This window comes from Dermacentor albipictus, unplaced genomic scaffold, assembly GCF_038994185.2.
Source record: "Dermacentor albipictus isolate Rhodes 1998 colony unplaced genomic scaffold, USDA_Dalb.pri_finalv2 scaffold_20, whole genome shotgun sequence".
In the NCBI taxonomy this organism is placed as follows: domain Eukaryota; kingdom Metazoa; phylum Arthropoda; class Arachnida; order Ixodida; family Ixodidae; genus Dermacentor; species Dermacentor albipictus.
In genome coordinates this window covers 209,885-228,345 of record NW_027225574.1, presented here as the reverse complement: position 1 = coordinate 228,345, position 18,461 = coordinate 209,885, and the positions used below count along the sequence as shown (strand labels likewise).

The 18,461-nt window shown below is 48.8% G+C and overlaps 1 protein-coding gene and 1 non-coding gene across 2 annotated transcripts in view; one reads left to right on the top strand and one right to left on the bottom strand.

The window, feature by feature from the left end:
- LOC139052208 (Golgi-associated plant pathogenesis-related protein 1-like) overlaps positions 1-18,461 on the top strand; it is a 281,560-nt gene that overhangs the window by 153,990 nt on the left and 109,109 nt on the right. The gene's annotated exons all lie outside the window — the stretch shown is intronic.
- Positions 9,442-9,514, bottom strand: TRNAR-CCG (transfer RNA arginine (anticodon CCG)). The gene has a single exon. It is a non-coding gene; the product is annotated as a tRNA-Arg (tRNA).

Genomic DNA, 18,461 nt, shown 5'->3' with positions numbered 1-18,461 from the left:
CCAAGATCTTTCATTTCATCGAACTTAAGGAGTGGAGCATCACGTAGGGTGTATCAAAATTTCACATGGTGCATTTTCTGCATATAACTTAACGCCATAATGTTGGAAGCAGTTAAGAGTACTTATTGTTTCGGCACCAGTTTAAAAGTGAAAAAATGTCTTTTTGGAAGTCGATGCCGGGATGAACACTGTTGACAGTCTCAAATAGTTTTAAGTTGTCGGCACAAAAAGTCATGCTGTTCATTTATTAAAATGCTCTTAGCGCTAACAGAAAGCAAAAAATCCAATATTGATTCAAACACTTGACGCACTGCAGAGGATAGATATAGGTCGGCAGTTAGTAACTGCACATCTACCACCTGATTTGTGCATGGGCAATGTCCATCCTACCTTCCGAGTGCTAGAAAAGGTACTAGACTTTAGGGAACTATTGAAGATGCTTGTGAGAACAGGCAACAAGTATGCTTCCATACGTCTTAAGCTCTGCGGAAGAAATACCATCAACGCCATAAGAAAGGGAAGGCTTAAGGCACTTCATACACTTGAGAACAAGGTTTTCATTGACTGATAGCGTACACACTGTGCCAGACTGAGAAGGAAGGTAACTTGAAGCATATTTCACACCATATAGCAAACAGAAATGTTCTGCAAAGGCATCAGCAGTGCTCGAGACACCACCCCTATTTTAATGAAGAAGACGTACATCGTTGGCACTCTTTTTAGAAGAGTGAGAGCGCACAAAGCTCCAGAAATATTTTGAATTATGTGTCACGCTGGCTTCAACACAATCAATGTGGTCGTCGGGAGTAGAGGGTTCGTGTTGTGTTGCGCTGAACAAGCTTAACTTTGTTAGCGTTGCGAGTTTGGTACGGGAACTATACTGATGAGCAGTACTCAAGTCATGACAGAATGATAGAAGCGTAGAGTGCTCGGAAAACCTTACGTCATCAGGGAAGGGAGACATGGGACACAAACCCAAGAATGGGCCGATGCTTAGATACAGTGCTGGTGACATATGCGGAAAAGTTGAGAGAAGAGCTAAATGTTACACCCAGAATGGGAAGGGCCCGAACACGTCTTTATAGAGGTGCCTCCAAGGAAGTACGTTGGACGTGCAGCAGTTTTGCTGCGGCTGATACGCATGGCAGCACTTTTTGCAGTGCTACTACAAAGTTTGTTATTATATAGTTTGTTTGTTATACGGAATGTATTTATTGCAAGCACATATGATGTGCATCGGTATGTTGTTGTTGTGGAAGTGTTAACTTGTTAACAAAACACATTCTGCGCAGATGCATTAGTAACTTGGTTTTGAGTAGATCTTTGTCCTGAATACAATTTATAGTATCGCAGCAAGAAACATTTAGTAGAAGCTGAAGGAATTCCAGCACTTTAAGCATGCCGACTGCACAAAACACTGATGACACCTTTTCACCTTCCCCACAATGCACTCACACAGTCTACACTTTCCATAAACAAAAAGTGAGATAAAAAATCAATTACAGTTTCATTGACTCAGTACTTGCTGCTTCTGAAGCAGGCATCGAAGCCATCGTGGTATACGCTGCTGCATGCATAGGTCTTGCATGGTGCAGGTCCTGCTATGCACAGCACACGGGGCACACGTTGCAAACAGATAACTTCTTTTTGCAGTGCTCAAGTATGAGGACACACTGACTCAAACATGACTGCGTTGTCACGTATGCTTCAGTGCGTCGGTGTTCTTAATTGCTACACGAGCAATTTCTCCCCAACTAGCCGAAAAGACGGATGCATTTGAAAGAGATTAGCGAAGGAGTACAGTGAACTTGTACTGAACTGGATTCACATGCCGAATAGAAGAGCGCAGTGTCAGCTGAAACGGGCGGCATGGTTGATTATGTAAGTACTTCCCATAGTTCGGCTACTAGTGTATTTCGCTTTCGGAAATTATCTTTACCACTGGAAACAGCGCAGAGCTTGCCCGTTAAACTTGAGTCACCCGACACCACACGAAACACGCTGCGGTTGACCAACCCATGTTTCACACTGTTCATTCACCACATCACACATCACAAGAAGTCAGGAGCGACATATTTTAAATCACTGCAGCACCAAAAGGATCTGAAACTTCATTTCCTTTGACAGAGTTTCTCAGCTGAGTTCGTTCACTCGCCAGTTACGAGCTCGATGGACGCGCTAGGCCTACGCGTAACGTAAACAACATCGGCGATAGGTGAGTGCTGATTATCCAGACTTTGGAGCTCGTAAACATGTTTCCATTCGTTTTGAGCACAACAAAATACACATAGAACAAGCACAGACGTTGCGGCAATCGTGATTCGGATGTCTGTTTTAGCAGATGATCGCACTGAGCCCGGCGGAACCCAGTGGGCAGGTTGGATTAGTCGGCGTCGTTCGAAGTTGCTTCGGATCCACGTAGCACTGCCACAACCCACAGTCGTCGGTCGGTCGGTCGTGTCGTTATCGGCCTACTACTACAACACTGTCTTTCAAAAACACTGTCGCGCGCGTCGTGCGTCCAAAGAACTCGGACGATCGTTGGTGCCGGCGCCTTCTCATGGGCGGCCATTATAGGCATAGCCGCCGGAGGCTCCGCAGCCTCCGATTGGTTGACGACTGCGACGCGTCGCAGCCTCTCATTGGTGCACGCTGGCGCAGCTTCGCCTCGCGTCGGCAAACTTCTAGCATCGGCAGTAGACATAATCGCTGCGCGTCATCATGCTTCGCCGTGTTCCCGACAGACGCTTTTGACGCTTCGGCGCGTGCCGAAGCTTTCCGACGCGTGCCAGAGGTTGGGGCATTAGGCGCCCGTTCCTGCGTTGAGCGTCGGCGTGCCGCGGTATCGTTCCTCAGAGTAACCGAGCTAACAAGCAAAGCGGAAGATGGAAGCGAACGCGGAGCGCGGCGGGAAATGAAATAAGAGAGCGAGAGGAGGGAGGTGGAGGAGGGGGCTACAGTGAAACGAGACTACGAGATGGCCCCATAATATTTGTAACCTGATCGTAGGCGTGACGCGAATTGTGCAGTACGCACGTAGGCACCAGCGATTACGCAAGAACCTTGGACGAGTCATCTATAAAGACCGACGCGCTTACCCGCACGTCACATTTTCGACGATCGCCGACTGTGCTAGCCGCTTTCGTTGTGCTATTGAGGGTCGCTTGTTTTGCAACGCTTCGCTCTATTTGCAATGTCCCGCACGGGACAGGTTGTCGGCGCCAGCCAATATGCCGCGAAAACAAAACACGTATAGAGCTGCGCTCAAATTTCGGATTAGGGAGTATTGTAACTGTCGGTGAATTTTTTTCGCAGCTTTTCGAGGTGAGACGCGAGCCAGACGCGGCGTTGGGGCCGATGTATCTGTGGCGGGTAAATACACAAATGGTTTTGCTGCTCTACCTAACGAGGCCCCAGCGTCAGTGCACGTCGGAATGTCCGAGACTACGGTGCGCTCGGCTGGTGCCGGAGTTTGGACGCCGATGGCGGCGGCCGACGAGGAGGCCACGTCGACCGCAGCACCTGTTCATTTTCCTGTCGAGGAGCCCGGCGAACATGGTGTGCTGCGATGGACCAAGCTGCATATTTCCTTTCTTTATTCGCGTAGTGCGCACCGATGGACGCGCCCCTGGTGGCACACTTGCGCAGAACACTCGGCAGAGGAGCCAGCCGCACGCAGTGATGCCACGGCTGCTGATTTATCAGTAGATCTACTGATTTTTAAAATTTTCTGCTGATTCAGTGATAAAGCGCTTGAATCTGCTGATTTTCTTGCTTTTCTACTGAAACGAAAGCGAAATCTGCAACTTTTTCAGTACGGGGGATGGATGGATCGATGGATGATTATAGAGGTTACAGAGGGTATATTAATGTGATGCCACCTAGCGAGAGAAAAAAAAAAACGTGGTTGGCTCCGAGGTTAACATACACTCCTGCGTTTCCAGACTCTCAAACGTGGCGCTACCTCTGTCGTTGAGCAAAGTGGGGAAAAGGCATAGAGTTTTTATGCTCTATGGGAAACGGTGAGGCGGTCAATTTGTGAAAGTGGGTACACTACCGAACTTCACAACTATGAAACGACCATTATCATCATCATCATCACCATGACCAACCTATTTTTATGTGCACTGCAGCACGGAGGCCTCTGTGTAAGCCTCTCCCAGCGATCTCCAATTACCCCTGTCTGGAAGATACTATATTCTAAAGCTTTCAGGTACTAACTACCATCTGACGCCTTTGAATAGGCCATCGGAGGGCTTCGCTGTTTGTAAATTCGTGCTTGACAATGGCTCTCTGGATCCCCGGGTTTTTCAATAGTATCGCTAAGAATCTCCGGGTCAATTTTTGTACTATTTCCTGCATAGAGTTTCTCACTACATTACCTTGAGGGAAATCTGGCACTGCTGCGCTGTGGTATGCATGGGAATGCCAGTATATTGTGGATTCGGATTGGTATCGTTCTCATAGAGACAGGACATCTTGAAGACGCGCTTGGCAAGTACCGTTCCGTCTGTCACAATGATTCATTTTTTACTAGAACAGCACGTTAAAAGCTGTTTTAGCTTTATTATTACGCGAAAACATGTTTTGTTTAACTATGAGAACTTGTTATTGTTTGGACGACTACATGTTACGTAAAAAGTATCAGCGGGCCGCTAAAGTTGGAGGACAGACGACAAGGTTCGTGCTCGCTTTGAAACAGTTGGTCGTCTGTTCTTGCTTTTCTTCGCTTGGCCATGCATCGTGGGTGAGTAAAGATGTAATATGCGTGAATACAAACATTTTATGAAGATTTTACTTTGAGAACGCATTATTTGCGCAGCCATATCCACGTTTTAGACACTGTACCGTCATTGCCATGACGGCACGGTGCCTCCTTAAGAAACTCCCATAGACGGTGGCGCCAGATTACCTTCTAGGTGTTATAGTGAGAAACTCTATGATTTCCTGGAAGCTACAATGCTTCTACAGAGTACTAATAGAAGCGCTGAATTCGTGGGTTCATAAACTGAGTGCAAAAATTGAAATTAAAAATCTACTGATTTCTACTGATTTTTCGCGAAAAAACCTACTACTATTTTTCAATGTGTCGTGGCAACACTGGCCGCACGCCGTAGTTTGCTGCGTCGTTGATCGTGCTTCCATGTGCTTTTCTGTCTAATTCACGTTTTCAGAGCAAAATAAGCAACACCCGTCGCATGTGTGGGGTGGCCAAAGCTTCAAAGAATGCCGAAGGAGAATCGTTGCACGGTGGGGGCTCAAATACAGGCAAAACGTGCCGGCGATACGGTTCTAATCATTCCCCGCAAAGCCTCGTCAGCGGGAGCAACAGTAGCTATGGATGGACGCCGTTCGGCGGGAAATTTCTTGTTCCCATCCGTTCCTTGGTCGCGTCGGTGTTTTGTTCACTCGAATATATTTAGATGGGTAAGCGACGAAGTTCGTCTGCAGCGCAGCATGCAGTTTAAAGGCATTTCGCCAAATTCTGAATGCCGCTTGCCGCTTATGCTGTTTGCCGCTTCTTTACCGCGTTGCGCTAGCTAGGCAGCACGACTGCATGAGCGCATTGTGTTGTATGTTAAAGCTACTGAAGTTTGCAAGAAATGAAATTGTTGGTTTTATTAGGCCCGATAAATCCTCGCACCAGCTGTCGCACACTTCATATTTTTGCATGTATCTAATGCGTGGCTCCGCGCATGTTTAACTGTTGTTAGTGGCTTCATGCATAACGGTTGTTGATTTTTTTTTGAGTTGCGAGGTTTTCATCCTGCCTCGTTTGTAAAGGGTCTAAATCACGCTCTGTCTTATCGGAATGATACCAAGCAAGTGCTTCTTTACCAGCTTTATTCCTTTCGCCGGAGGGCATCTTAGATATCGTTGTTTCTTGGGAAATGTGTTTAGAGAATAGGTAGGTCAGGGCGAGAATTGCTAATAGTTGCTCCATGTGGTATTTTTGTTCCATTTTCGTTGAAAAGTTCGCTTCACGATTCGGAAGTCAGCACAACTCGATGCCATCTGAGCAGACTTACACGCCGAGTGATTTGTTTGTTTCACAACGTAGTCCCTTTTTGGCACGTTAATTTTGTACTCAATTGAATTCTTTCTTATGATGCTTACGCCGCAGAGGACTAAACCCGGCCTTGCTGCCAGCGCTCATCTACTCTGACTGGCACTACTTTGCCTTTAAATATATAATGTGGCATCTCTCTCTAGTAACATAAAAAAAAAGTACTGGAAAGTTGGTCAGACTTTAGCTTTGTACGTTTCCAAGCAGCTCCCTTCGGGAATTAAAAATTGCAGAAACTGCAGCGGGAACGGCAATTCATCGGCGTATGCAGTAGAATAGCACCGGTGGTACAGTGCTAACACGCGCTCTTATTAACCCATGCGGTTGGTGACTTCGTTGACTATTAAACGCGTTCCCATCAATAAATTCGCAATTAGTCTTTTGAGGCGACTTCGACTGCACTTATTCGGCGATGTCACATGTATTCATCGGCAGAAAGATCACAACGGCATATGCGGATATCGCACCGTGCGTATTTGTTTGAGATGTAAGTCTGCAATAATTACGGGTGCTTAATATTGAGCTTCAGAAGCAGCCTTGTGGCAAGGGTAAAATTAACAACAACAAAAAAAAACGATGGAGACACCGCATTGCTCAACATGAGCTTCACTTCATGTCAAGGGTGTTCATGGCGTTTGTCCGCGGGACACAGCTGCAGTAAAAAAAAAAAGTTTTGGGTTTTACGTGCCAAAACCACTTTCTGATTATGAGGCATGCCGTCGTGGAGGACTCCGGGAATTTTGACCACCTGGGGTTCTTTTACGTGCCCCGAAATATAAGTACACGGGTCGTTTTCGCCTCCATCGAAATGCGGCCGCCGTGGCCGGGATTCGATCCCACGACCTCGTGCTCAGCAGCCGAACATTATAGCCACTGAGCAACCACGGCGGGTGCACACCTGCAGTATGTGGGCCGCTTTGTCCCAAACACCGGTAACATCGTTAAAACTTTTTTTCTGGGCGAGTAGGTGCATGCTTGATTTGAATGTTGCAACAGCGCTAACACATGCATCCACAAAGTAACAAGGACGAGACACAAGCGCTGTGTAGGTTCGGTTTATTGCTTGTCAGGCAGCATTTACTCGGCGTATACATTAAACTTTCGGTTGTTAGATCATGTCAGTTTTCTTGTTCGTTTTATGTGTTCTCTGGTGCTGTTTGCAGCCAGGCTATTCTTTACTTTTTTAGACTGCAACACGTCACTTTAATGGCCCTTATGATGCTTCTGTGCACCTTTAATAATTATTTATTTGGCCAATGTTGCAAGAGCGTACAGTGTGAAGCTGTAAGAACAGGGCACGCTAACTTCTAATTAAACTACTTCCAGGGCTAGTTCTCCGTGCGGCTAATTACGCGCTCCGCAAGAGAGGCGGAGTACAGCTGCACGTGATCACGGTTTAATCGGTATGGGTTCACAATAAGCGCCACAAGGTGTTTGACTTCTAATTAAAAGGTTTATTATGAGAATGCAGTGATTTAAAAAGGTTACCAAAAAGTAGTGCAGCAAGAAAGCCTGATAGAAACCAGTGCCTGTGAAACCAAAACATCAAAAACAGGAAAGAGAAAAAATACAAATATATTTACAAGTCCAGGCTAAAAAAGCCTTGTGATCACCAACAGTGCGTGCGACTGCCTTCCAAGAAAGTAGTTTTTTTCTTTTTCCAATGGCATGGAACTGGAAGATTGTGCTTGCATAAGCAAGCTGTCAGTCTCTCTATTGGAAAAAGAACAGTGTTTCTTGAAAGGTGCTGGCATACATGATTGGTGATTGTAGTGATTTGTTTTTTCCTACACTTGGAATTCTTATCTGTCTTTTCTTTCTGTAACATTTTAACACGACGTCACGGGCCCTGCCTTCATTTTTTTTTCTCCTCACTTTTTTTTCTTCCGGCGCTGCGCACTTTTGTTGATGGCGTCGCGCTCGAGCTGTTGTGATTGTCTCGTTTGGCGCAGCGCACGATTTTGCGCGCTGTGCACAAGGACACATGACTAGCGGTATAATTCAATGCTGCATGCATACCGAGGCAGAATTAGCGGATCGCAGAGCATGATCACGACGCTGGAACACGGTAGAAAACGGCATAGTTTCGGTACCTGCTCACGTGACTGCACCACCGTGGGAACAGGCAGTCGAAGCGGAAGCACATCTCTCTTGCTTACGTCCGAAATAAAGCAAAAGACACGCAGACATTCCGTTTGTGTGTTTTATTATTTATCTAAACTTCACTTCGTCAATTTAAGCAACAGATAACACAAATAACGGGTGTTGCCTTGAATAATTCTCGAAGTGACGGGCCACCACGGGCGACGTCACACTGCGGACACGAGTACGTAGGCGTAGGGACACGAGTACGTCACCGTCCGGCTTCGAGCGCGGTCGCAGTGAGGAAAAGGGAACACGGCGTTCAGATTGGCATTTCAGACCTTTCCGTGGCACGTAGTGATGTAATTCTTTGCAAACACGATCGTTAGCGCGAATTGTATGCTATGGGCTTGTCGGCTCAAAATGGCCAGAGCTGGTAAGGGGCCCTTTAAGAGTTACAGAATGGGTACCAAGGCTAATGAAAGCGCAGTCGAGGGCGACAGGGATTTAGGTGGTGCTCTGATCGACCTGTCAGGTGTGAGAAGCATTAAAACGAGCTTCCCCATGTCAAAATATTTGTCCTCTTCTCCAAAACGACGCCATCCCGTTCTCCACGAGCTGACACAAAAGGAGGGACGACGAAAGCACTAGGACTTCCACAGGCTCCCGAAGGAGACGTCAGCATTCCCAGAACAGCCAGGGGTTATTTAAGGCCGTGTTGCCCCCGTGTTAATAGGAACCGCTCAGGACTCAGATGAGAGTCACATCCATGTACCAATGAGGTGAATACAATCTTTTCTACTTTTTTTCATAATCACTATGCCAGGCTTCGTCGTCATTTCCCGATTCCTGGGATTAAGACCCACCTCACCCGGTCGAGATTGTAACAGTGGCGTAATGAAATGAGAAAATTTGCAGCTGTGAGATGCAATCAGCTGGCGCAAGAAAAGGGTAATTAAATGTCGCTGGGAGAGGCCTTCCTCCTGTAGCGGAAACAAATTGGTTTAAGATGGCTCACCGCAATAAACGGCCCCACTCCTAGCGCCCAAAGTATGGTAGCAAAGATGCCAATTAACACTAACCTCGGGGAACTATCAGTACAATTACTGGACTTCCTCGCGGTAAAACTTTCTACATGAACTGCTTCAGCACCAATATACATTATGAGTGACGTGCCGATGGAGTTGGACGAGCCGGAGAAAGGACGAACGCTTCGAGCTCACGTTCTTTGTTGCGTAATGAGAGATGTGGATGTTGAAAAGAATAAAAACAAAAATGGAGAAAAAAAGATACGTCCGCGACAGGACTCGAACCTGCAATCTTCTGATCCGGAATCAGACGCCTTATCCATTAGGCCACGCGGACTGACTACGCGGGGTTTTATATTGGAGGGTTTAGTAGGTTTTATTTATTCATTTATGTATTTAATATTTTCTGCAATGATCAGAAATGGCTTAATAAACAACGGTCACTCAAGACGGAGAAGTCCGAACGTTTGGGGAAAATTGTTCGATTTGCTGACGGATGGCGTTGGTTGTCATTGCATAAGTCCCAGCCTATGGCCACCCTCGCTGGCATGGAAACTGAGGAGGGGCCCTAACGTCACTCTTTGCGAAGCTAAGTGAAGCCGGAAGTGGGCGTTGCTCCGCCATCGTGTCGGGCCGGTTCTCCTCTATCGTTTATATTTCTCGCCAAACTACGCGGCTCTGCACGCAACCGGGCTGCTCGGACGCGCGCCCCCAGCAGCAACGCTAAACAAAGGGATGTAATCGTGATGTGCCATCGCATTACCGTTGCCGAAGTCACGTTGAAAGAAGTTCATAACGAACTTCGCAAATTGGGCCGTCAGGTCGAATAGGCTGCTTTTACCGGCTTTTATGAAAATAAACGTGCTTAGAAAAGTAGGCCCTATGTTACGGTTGGCGTCTGGCACCACGTGCAGTGAGGTATTTCACCCGACCTTCTTCATCGAAATGAGGCGTGACTTCTGCCACGGTTGGCGTCCCGCACCTCGTGCAGAAAGAACTTTCTCTCATTCGACCTTCACCCACCATGCCTCGTCGCAATGAAGCGTGACTTCCTAATTCGCAATGACTATTTCGAGTCTCTGCCGGTCTGGTGGTAGCCCCGCAGTGTTTACGGGCCTCATTTGTGTGTGTGTGTGTGTGTGTGTGTGTGTGTGTGTGTGTGTGTGTGTGTGTGTGTGTGTGTGTGTGTGTGTGTGTGTGTGTGTGTGTGTGTGTGTGTGTGTGTGTGTGTGCGTGTGTGTGTTTGTGTGTGTGTGCGTGTGCGCGTGCGTGTGTGTGTGTGTGCGCGAGCGCGCGACCTTAGAGGGACCCTTTCCTCGAATGGTCAAACTCTACAGGAGAACTTCCACCCGCCGTGGTTGCTCCGTGGCTATGGTGTTGGGCTGCTGAGCGCGAGGTCGCGGGATCGAATCCCGGCCACGGCGCCCGCATTTCGTTGGGGGCGTAAACACCCGTGTACTTAGATTTAGGAGCACGTTAAAGAACCCCAGGTGGTCAAAATTTCCGGAATGCTCCACTACGGCGTGCCTCATAATCAGAAAATGGTTTTGGAACCTAAAACCCCATAATTATTTTTTTTTAATTTAGGAGAACTTCCACGAACCAGCAACGCGTAAAGGAGACGTACAGGCATCTACAATTCCAGGAAGCGGGGCACCCTCCTCCTTGCGGCAGACTCGATCGGTATAACCAAAGGAGGAGGGGCACTCTTTCTGTGCTGGTCACGTGACGCCGACAAAACAAGGAGGCCCACGATTGTAGAGAGCCTATTTAAGGGGCTCCGAAATGTGCTTTTGATCACTTCATTCTCTTCTCATCATCTTTCACCAACCTTTCAATAAACCGTGCAAGTTTCGAACTAGAAATCGTCTCGTCCTTGCCCGGTCGCCATGGTCTACCGGATGCCTCCAGCCCGCCGTCAAGCCACGCTACCCAATAGTAACGTCGGTCCAGCTCCGATAGGCAGGCGTCGCTACAACTCGGTAGCAGTACGATACCCGACCCTGGAGTGCGCAACACCAACCACTGGCATGCGTCGGCACACGCCGACAAGCGCACGCGTCGCTTCGCGTCGGTTGGAGGGAAAAGGGCACGCCACCACTGGACAGAAGCTCGGACGTGGGCCGACGCTCGCAACACCATAGCTCGCTCTTCGGCTGCGGCGCACGGTTGCTGGATTATTTTGTCTTCAACCGTCAAAGTTCGACCTAAAACAGCCTGCTGTAAACTAAGCTCGAAACAATAAGTTGGTGATCTGTATGCTCTCTTAGATATGAAAAACACGTTTGTTTAATGAATGTCCGCCTGCCGCAACAGCTTCTTTCTACCCTTGAAGGAGGAAGACGAAGTGATTCTTTGATAGAACGCTTGTGCTTTTGTCTCCGCTTTTTCGTTTTGTTTCCCTGCATTTCTGGGAGCTGCCGCTCCCTCCTTGCGGCAATGGATGAAGAAACCTCCGAGGACTTTCCTGGTGTGCAGCCGTCAGGTCGGCTAGCGTCCAGGAAACGTGGAAGTGCGTCAAGCGATACAGACAGCGAGGCCACTGAGATATGTTCGGACAGCTACGACTCGTCGGACGATGACTTCCAGGTCGTGATGAGCAGATCAGCGAAAAGAAGACTACTGCAGGCATCTTCGTCGCCAAGTGCTTCTACCGTGAAGAGTGCACCGCTGCGCTGGCCGCACACTGTGCTCTTTATGCCCGTGGACCCGGCGACCAATTTGCGGCTCCTCAACAGGCAGGTCCTCTCTTCCTTACTCGAGAGAATCGCACCAAATGAGATTAAAGACGTGCGAATAAACCCGCGGAAAAATGTCCTGTCAGTTGATGTGCTACATCGCAGTGCCCTACAACACCTACGAAATATAACTGATATCGACAACGTAAAGGTGCGATCAATGATCCCTACAGGCGGCGATGGTACTGCGGGCGTCATTTATGACGTCGACGTTGCCATTCCTAATGACGACTTGCCAACGCTGATAAAGCCAACGACAGAAGGCAATTTCATTACAAGAATTTCCAGATTGGGAAACACACGCTGTGTGAAGATTATGTTTGAAGGAGACAGCCTTCCTTCCCACGTCAAAGTAGGACATGTCCGCCATCCAGTACGACCATTCGTACCGAAGCCCCTCCAGTGTTTCAAATGTTGCAAGATTGGCCACGTGAAGGGTGTCTGCGTGAACAGTGTAGTGTGCCCGCGGTGCTCTGATTCCCATTCAGAAGACGCCTGCAGCACACATGTTCTAAAGTGCCCGAACTGCAGTGGTCCTCACAAGGCCTCATCAAAGGATTGCCCGCGGATGCGGAAGGAATTCACGATTCTAAAACGCATGGTGCGCGACAATTCGACGCATCGAGAGGCTGCTACCGCTGTTCGGCGACGTCGGCATCGACACCGAAAACGTTCAAGAAATTCCGCAACTGAAGATAGGTACACGCCAGCTACAGTCAGAAGGGCTGCCGCATCTCCGCACTGCGCCACCAAGACAGATACAAGGAAAGCGAACAAAGAGGAGAGCCTCGCCCGTCCTGAAGAATGGCCTGAGCTACCGAGGGCACACCTCCCTGCTAAGATACCTCAAAACGCACCGACTTCAACGGCTTCTGCCACTGTTGAAGCGACGCTGGCTGATGATCTCCAGGTCATCAACATTCTGCGGTCGCTCATGAGTGCCATTCGCGTTATACTTACCAACATGAAGTCTTCGTCTGCGCAAAGCGCACTACAGGTGCTGGACACTTTGAGTCCAGTACTTGCAGCTCTTGGTTAAAATCATGGCTCTCCAGAAGCCGTCGTTTCGTGACGAAGTCCGAAACGCGTCGATATTTCAGTGGAACGCCAGAGGACTGAAGTCACGCATGTCGGACTTTCGACAGTTTGTGTTCACGAATAAGTTCCCAGTCATCGTCATCTGCGAGCCCCTATCAGATAACATCAGACTGTCCGGGTATGAATGTTTCATGTCCGCCACCCACGGAGAATGCAGCAAGATCATCGTATTCATGCGACGTGATCTTACGTATGTCCATCACCCAGTGTCGCCTGACCAAGAAAACCAATACGTCTGTCTGACAGTGAAGAAAGGCAAGCTCACTTTCACATTAATTGGAGCCTACATATCGCCCTCAAGTCGGTTGGACTGCGAGAGATTACGGCGAATCACCACAGCGACTCCGCAGCCTTTGGTGATTACTGGAGATTTTAATGCCCACCACCATCTCTGGGGAAGTTCTAAGATAAACTCGAGAGGCAGAAGATTAGTGTCATTTGCCTCCGAACAAGAACTATGCTTGTTAAATGATGGAAGCCCCACCTTTCTACGTGGAACTGCCTACTGTAGCTGCCTGGACCTGACCTTTGTTTCACGCTCCTTCACTAGAAAGGTCAGGTGGTTTCCGGATATTGAAACGCGGGGAAGTGACCACCTACCCACTTATCTTAGGGTTGAAGGGTTGACGGACTCCAGGTTAGCCGCCGTCACACAATGCATCGACTGGCCAATGTTCAAGTCAATTGTCGAAGACGGCTGTCGTGATGACTTGGCCACTAGCCTAGAGGACATCATAAAAGGTGCCCTAGAGGCTGCGAAACATTCACTTCTGAGAACGTCCACACGCACCGAATACGACATTGAGCTAGAGAAGCTTCGTGCAATTCGTCGTCGTGCAGAGCGAAGATACAGGCGCACAAAGTCTGTAAATGACTTGAGGTTGGCCAGAAGAACTCAAAAGAAAATTCAGCGTCGCATGGACAAACTTGCATCACAAAGATGGAAATCATTGTGCGAATCTTTGGATCCACGAAAACCATTGTCTCACATATGGAGAACTGTTCGTGGTCTCCGTGGAACCCCTCAGCAGCGCCACCCTTTTAAGTCTTTGGCCCTTCACCAACAATGCAGCGAGATTGACGTAGCGGAAGCTTTCTGCAGGAGGATTGCTGGCGAAACTTGTTGCGCTGGAACACCGACGCTCCGCCACTCACCGATTTCACGCGACTCCCGCTTGGATAGTCCTTTCTCCATGGACGAGCTCGAAGCTGCACTGGCCTTTTGCAAGCGTTCATCTTCACCAGGCCCCGACGGTATAACCTACCGTGCCCTGTGTAATCTGGGTGATGAGGCTCGAAAAGTGCTCCTGCTCCTGTTCAACAGCTCCTGGCGGACAGGTACGGTTCCCCAAGAATGGAAGACCAGTCGCATAATTCCACTGCTCAAGCCTGGCAAGTCGCCTGTAGACATTGCATCATACCGACCAATTGCGCTTGCCAGTTGCATCGGAAAACTAATGGAGAGGATGGTTCTAGCACGGCTAGAATGGTACCTCGAACATTACCAAGTATACCCAGATGCAGTGGCCGGTTTCAGGCGGGGCCGTTCTTCCATAGACAACGTTATCGACTTGGTGACGTACGTCGAGCACCAGAAGTCCTGCAAAAGATTATCTGCTGCCCTGTTTCTGGATGTTAAAGGAGCGTACGATAACGTAACGCACGAAGCGATTTTGAACGCGTTAGAGGCAGTAGGACTTGGCGGCAAAGTATATATTTGGATAAGTAGCTATCTACATACGAGATCCTTTTTCGTACTTACCGAGGATGGCCCGACCTCCCAGCATTACAGTAACCGTGGGGTGCCTCAGGGCGGAGTACTCAGCCCAACGCTCTTCAGTCTAACACTCATTGGACTCACCGACGTCCTGCCAGGCACTGTTAGGCTCTCCATCTATGCCGACGACATTTGCATTTGGACGTCGGCTGTGACGCGACTGCAGCTTCGCGCGCGGCTTCAAAAGTCAGCTACTTTGACATCATCCTACCTTCGAGAACAAGGACTTCATATATCATACGAGAAGTGCGCAGCGGTGGCATTTACCAGGAAATCAATGTCGCAATACGTGATATCCGTCGACAGACACATGATCTCGTACAGCACGAGTCACAGATTTTTAGGGGTAGTCCTTGACAAAAATCTCTCCTGGACCCCTCATGTGAATTATGTGAAAAAACGCCTGACAGGAATTTGCCATATGTTTAAGTTCCTTGCAGGAAAGACCTGGGGAGTGCCAATACACTCTATGCTGCAACTGTACAGGGTCCTCTTTATTGGATTCCTGCGATACAGCCTACCTGTCATGTCCAACACCTGCAGAACTAACCTGAACATAATCCAAAGCATCCAAGCTCAAGCACTCAAGATATGTCTCGGTCTACCGCGGAGTGCGTCAACGACTGAAGTTATTGCAGTGGCTCAAGATTTCACTATTAGAACGCACATTAGCATTGAAACAATGCGTGTGCACCTAAGACACTTCGCCCGGAACCCTACCCACCACCTAGCAAGTCTCCCAGTAGATAGGCCCCACACGACATTCAGTGCGACTGTCTTCGCGCACCGTGCCTCTTTCAGGTCAGGTTACACACCTGCGGCAAGGCCTTCTATTCCTCCATGGTGTATGCGCCGTACTCAAGTGAACCTTACAGTCCCAGGACTTCAGAAAAAGTCGGACTTGCCATCATCAGCGCTCAAGCAACTAACTTTATTTCTCTTGTACGAGAAATACAGCGACTGCACACACGTCTACACTGATGGATCAACTACATCAACCAGTTCCGGCGGCGCTGTAGTTATACCAGCAATGACAATAACCAAGCGGTTCAAGACTTCCCATGTCACTACGTCTACAGCTGCAGAGCTCGCGGCTCTCCGCGACGCGCTTCAAGTGATAAATACTGAAAGTCCTAGAAAATGGGCAGTCTTCTGCGATTCCAGGCCGGCCTTGCAATGTGTGCATTCATTTCTCCGACATGGAACTCACGATCAGCTCACGTGCGAAATCGCGGAACTTGTCCATCACTTAAGAGGAAAAGGCCATGATATCTCTTTTCAGTGGGTACCAGGTCATTGCGGTATCTTTGGTAATGAAGACGCCGATAAGGCAGCTCGGACGTCAAACCAAGAAGACCGCTGCGTCCCCATTCCGCTCTCAAGGACCGACGCCGCGAGACAACTTGGCATTCTGGCACGCACGATCTCCTTAGCAGAGTGGAATACCGTACATACAAGGCGCACAAGACTGCGCCGACTAAACCCATCACTTCAACTCAGACCTCCAGCCGGTGTGCACCGGCGTGAAGCGTCTCTTCTGTGTCGGTTATGGCTTGGAGTGGCCTTCACGAATGCCTACTCAGCACTAATTGGAATGGCTGATAGTCCTGCATGTGATGTTTGCGCATGCGAGGAGAACATTGACCACATATTGTGCCATTGTCCTCAATTTCAAGCCCAAAGACAGTATTTGTCCGACACATTGAGGAAACTAGACGATCGTCCTCTGAGTGAACAGACAATATTAGAGCACCGTCCCGACCGATCATCGGCTCAGAAGGCAGTGAAGGCACTTTTGTGTTTTCTCAGAACTTCTGATTTGCTCGAGCGACTTTAACTGAAGTGCTGTCGCGTACGCGTACCTACACCTTCTCTCTCCCTTCTTTCTCTTCCCCTTCTCCCTTCCCCCAGAGTAGGGTAGCCAACCAGACTATTGACTGGTTAACATCCCTGCCTTCCTGTATTCTTCTCTCTCTCTCTCTCTCTTCTACCGTTGAAGCAAAATGGTGCACAAGATATCGACATCAGCGCTCGAGCGTCGTCTGCCTACAAGATAGCTTTGCAAACACCTGCACGACCATGCCATAACGTATCAAAAGGTGTCGTATAATTTGATTTTTGGTAGCTCATTACGCAGCCAACCATGTAAGAATTGGGCATCCAAAGTATCCCTGAAAAATCTGTGTTAAGCCCGGGATACAGGGAGCGTACTTTCATGGCGAACATCGCCCCGCCACAAGTAGATGCGGCGGGACGACGCCGATGGTTCGTTGGCATGGCGGACGCTACTGTGCGCTCGCTGTGTAATTGCCAGACTCTTGGAATGTGTTTTTGGATAAGAAAAAAAAATTCTTCATGGCCTTTTTATTGTATTATTTGTTGTTAATGAATAAACAACTTGGAAAAGAAGTTTCAGAGAGGCGATTACAAACGCTTTCCCCACATTTCATTGAGCTGCAAGCGTTTTAGCCGGCAGGCTTTGCGCAGTCTGGCTACGTTGAGCGGTGACACCGTGGAGCGCAGGCGTTGCAGAAGGCTTTTGCGGTTCTCCAACTGTGAACTTTGTGTAAAAGCACATTGTGGTTATTCATGCTTACTTCAGTTTCAATTGCTATTTTAAAGCCTCCTCCAACAACAAGCGTCTACTACGGCAGCCGGAGAGAATAGATTATGGGTGTTTCGCGTGAAATGGGCCTGTCAGCGGCGCTCGTTCTCGCTGGCCTAGGCATTCCGTGCGCCGCCCGGGCCCACACAGATGCAAACAGCCAGAAGACCAGGCATGGTCGGCTTCTAACTATAATCTGTCGTCGTTCTTTTCCCTCAAGGCACCCGAACAAAAGGGACAGAAGAGCAGGGGTGGTTTCTGTCCGAAGAAACACAATACCCAGCTTTGGAAGCACGCGTGCCGACAGCGAAAAAAAAAACACAGCTTCGGGTACCGCGAACGAGAAACCGTTTCGTCCCCTATACCGGAACCCATATGGGCGGCACCGCACACACACAAAAGACAATCATAAAAAAAGCAGTACAATGCACACACTATTTTGCGCCATGGAACCTTCGATCGGGTTGATAAGAAAACTCAACCGCACTTATAATTATTATCTGTTTCGTGAGTACTAAGTTTGTAGACAAAACATAAGTTTACACAGATCTGTACTCTTAAGCATTCAATATCCGGCTGTAATCATCAACGGTGTCCCTTTCACGCGCAGAGAGCCCGAAAGTGCGCGGCCAAAGTAGCCTAAACGCCCGCATTCCGTCGCTTCAGCGCAGCCGCGCTGCGAACGCTCCGATGGAAAAGCAAAAATACACAAAAACCAACCAGCTGCCGTAAGTCGGAGGGAGATCGAGCGTCGCGACGCCTGGCGAGCGCGCGAGGCGCATCCGCCGTTGCCGACGGCGATTTTCGCCGCGCGGAAATTTCCGATCGGACCGGGTAGCCGGCGGGAGTCAAATTTTTGGACGGCGAGGGGCGAGCGTTCGCCGCCGGACGTATTTCGAAGCCTGGACGCCGGTTTTCCGCTCCATGTATCCCGGGCTTTAGAAATATTGTCACGTAGTAGTGACGGTGAAAAATGATGCGGAGTCAAAACTGGGGGTTACAAATATAACTCTTTATTAGGCGAACTTGTGCCCAACAAAAGCAACACTCATCCGCAATGACAGCG